This window comes from Nicotiana tabacum, chromosome 22 (assembly GCF_000715075.1).
Source record: "Nicotiana tabacum cultivar K326 chromosome 22, ASM71507v2, whole genome shotgun sequence".
In the NCBI taxonomy this organism is placed as follows: Eukaryota; Viridiplantae; Streptophyta; class Magnoliopsida; order Solanales; family Solanaceae; genus Nicotiana; species Nicotiana tabacum.
Genome location: NC_134101.1, coordinates 90,950,238 through 90,954,029, shown reverse-complemented (window position 1 = coordinate 90,954,029; position 3,792 = coordinate 90,950,238). Strand labels below are relative to the sequence as shown.

The 3,792-nt window shown below is 33.9% G+C and overlaps 1 long non-coding RNA gene across 1 annotated transcript; it reads left to right on the top strand.

The window, feature by feature from the left end:
• LOC107817680 (uncharacterized) lies at positions 1–1,400 on the top strand. Its single transcript, XR_001655260.2, has 2 exons — positions 1–160; positions 933–1,400. It is a non-coding gene; the product is annotated as an uncharacterized LOC107817680 (long non-coding RNA).
• Positions 1,401–3,792: the final 2,392 nt, after the last annotated feature.

Sequence of the window (3,792 nt, the reverse complement as noted above, 5' to 3'; positions counted from 1 at the left end):
CCCTAGACCAAATTTCTCTCTCTGTCTCTTACGGCTCATCAGTCATCTCTCTCAGACTCTCCTTGGTCCTCGACTCCCCTCTCAGTCTTGCTCGATAATCCGAGAAATTTACAGCAACTTTCAATCGTAAAGGTCATTATTTTGTGGTTTATCAAGGATTGTGAGTCCCTTTTCCTCTCTAAATTCTACTTCTCACTATAGCTCCATTTTCTGGTTCTAGTAATCTTGAATTAAGTTTTTGGGCTTTATCTTTGTTGTGGAATTCCTATTTAATTTTGGTTTAAAGCTTTGTATTTTCGATTTTTCTATGAGAAATTTTATCAAACACATTATGGGCATCACTGATAAAGACCTATATTTCCTGTTCTTTAAGGCTGTGTAGAGAAGGCCAAAGGTAAATATGATTCCAAGAAGACCATTTGTGTAAAGCCAATGGAATTGCTATTTTATTTTAAATCCTAAAGTTCAATTGGTGTCAAGTCATAATTTGAATATGATCTCCTTACACCCATGTGTTGCGCTAATTTTAGGTGTTCATAAGAAAAATCAGAAAAAGGAAGTTGGAGTTTAGCTATCAGCATTAGTTTTCTTTTTCCACACAATCCACAAGAAGTAAGGAAACTTGGTAAAGTCAATCAGTACTCCTTACAAAGAAAAGGTTTTCTTTTGTATATGATTTTTTCCATTGATGAGTGGTACCAGTTTTGCAATATATGCCTCAGTAAAATAGTTGCATAGTTCTGTTTTATTTCATTTACTAATACTGCTAGTTAAACTGCAAGCTCTGTTGCAGATTCATATATGTTTATGTCATAAACTGCTTTGGGCTGCATATATAGTTTCTGTCATAAACTGCTTAATTGACTCTTTTTTTCATTTTCCATGTGCACTTAGAAATGTCTCATAATATTAATTTAGATTATTTTTTGTAGAAAAGTATGGAGTCTCAAAATGAAGAGAATCCGGTTGGTTCATCTTCTAGTACTTTTCCTATAGAGAGTGAGAGTCAATTGCCTATGCAAGTCGATAAAGTTATTGATGAAAAGTCCGGATTGCTAGCTCCCGTTCATAGTTTTGCTACAGATGATACACGAGGAATCTTTTTATGGCGGTTCTTCCTTGACTGCCTCCATTATGTTGTTGCTAGCAAATACCACTATTTTTGGTTTTGGATCTTCCAAATCATTCCCGCAGGAGATCCGGACCCATTTTTTTCTGATCCTTCGAGAAAAAGATTCATTCTCTTCATAAAAATAGGAGGTGGGAAAAGAAAACTTATTTCTGACGCATGGAATCATTTTACATCGGTGATGATTAATCGTGTTCGTTTTGGTATTTGTAAGTATTGTAATACTCGTATCAAATCAACAAGAAATTGTGGGACATCGTCCATGTTAGATCATATCCGTAATCGATGTCGCAAAAAGCCAAGTAACTTAGACAATGAGGGTAGTTCGGTGGGTGATGGTAGCCAACAACACTATTTTGTCAAGATGTTTCACACAGAGAACTTGCTCATGTTATCATTTTGCACGAGTATCCATTGTCCATTGTTGATCATGTAGGATTTAGGAAGTTTGTTGCTAGTCTCCAACCGTTGTTCAAAATGGTGTCTAGGAACACAATCAAGAATGATATACTGAAGATTTTCGACAATTTGAAATCAAAACTTCTATATTATTGGAAAACCTTACAAGTAAAGTTGCAATAACAACTGATATATGGACTTCGGACAACATCAAAAAAGGGTTCATGGCTATTACAACACATTTTATTGATGATTCATGGAGACTTCAAAGCCATATTTTTAGATTTGTTTATGTTCCTCTCCACATGATAAGGATACTTTATGTAGTGCGTTGCTTAATTGCTTGTTAGAGTGAAATATTGAAAGAAGAATTTCAACAATTACAGTTGATAATTGTAGTACAAACAATGCTATAATGAAAACCTTGCTAGATGAGAAACTTTGTAAAAGCGATTTATTGTTGATGGGTCGAATGTTACATGTGCGATGTGCCGCACATATCTTGAATTTGATTGTGCAAGAAGGACTAAAGGTGATACAAGATAGTATTAATAATGTGCATGACAGTGTCTTATATTGGATAGGGTCTTCAGGCAGAATCGAAAGGTTTGAAGAAGCTGCACGATTGCTACATATTTCTTGTAACAAAAAGTTAGAGTATGATTGCCCTACTCAGTGGAACTCAACATATCTAATGTTGAGAACAACACTGGAATGCAAAGATGTGTTTATGAAGTTGAGCCTAAGTGACCTTAGTTATCGTTGTTTTTCAACCGAAGGGCAATAGAGTGCAGCAAAAGAAGTTTGTGATACATTAAAGCTTTTCTACCATATTGTGAGCACGTGATTTTTGCCTCACACAAATTACTCCAAAAGCATTCCCCAAATTAGGTCTTTTCTTTAATTATATGTTATTCTAGGAATTACTGTGCAGTTTTTCTGATTGTTTGTATATATTTGTGGGCATGTTTAATTTTATTAATGCATTAAAAATACAAAAATATAGCATTGGCATTTAAGATTTTGATTTTTATATTTTTTGGAATTAATTAATAATTAGGATATCAGAAAACTTTGAAATGGTATTTCGTTTAATCACTTAGGCAGAATTACTAGGATTAGTTCAATAATTTGGTTGAATGTGTATAATAATCTACTGATTAGTATAATTTTATGCAAGTTGTTACTAATTGAGAAGCTCCTAATAGTGGTAGGGTAGTATTTGCATTATCAAATTAACTAAAAGCACTAATTGAGTGGACAATTAAGTGGATGATTAAAAAAATGAAAAGTTGAATTGGTAGTGGAAAATGCACTAATTGAATGCCCATTTAAGGGAGCTGAAAATCATAAAAGAAGCGGGCGGAGAGCGTATACACTCGATATACACTCTGGATACACAAGATATACAGGGGCAGAATTCATTTTGGAGAGAGTAAAAAAGATAGAACCAAATTTTCTGAAATATTGAGAGCGGAAGAACACCAGAGAGAGTTCAAAGCTAGAAAGAGAAAACAAAGAGAGATTTCCGGACTATTTTTCTTCTCCATTTTTACTGGTTTTCTCCGTGTTGCTGGGATTTCTGGATTGAGGTGTTGAAGCTACTGTGTTGGGCTTTTTGCTGCTGTATTTTGCTGTTTGATGTTGTTGATTGCTTACCCCATTTTTTCTGTTCTACATACCAGGTACATGTCCTGAAACTCGATGTATAAAAATATCCAGTTGAAAATGAATGAAGTGGAGGCCTATTGTTGATTTACTGCTTTCATTATACTGTAATAACCGTACTAATGGACTGTTAATTATAAGTTTGTGCATTTGAATCATTAAGTGTGTGTTAGATATTTAGAAATGCATATGAGTTTAGTTGAGTATTCGTTGTAATAATTCCATGCTGGACTAACAGAATAGTTTCTATTAGTTTAGTTAATTTCCGGTTTTCCTAGATCTGTATAAATGGTATTTTCAAGCTGTGATTAATTAGGCTGTAGACTGTTAAAGTAGTGTGATACTTCTTCTGATCATGGGAGCTTTATATTTAGTAGTGATGATGTGAGTTAATCTATAATTCTGAGTTTGAGTGGTTGTGTGTGGGTTCGAAATCAGAAAGTTAAAAGTAGATATGAGATATGTAATTCGTAAGGTTAATTTAGGCAATCCATTTTCATCCAGCATCCTTAATTATCGAGTTTCAATTCTCATATGTGGTCACGTTAGTTTTTAATCAAAGTTCATGAGTAAGCATTTTAATAAAAATGAGTCAT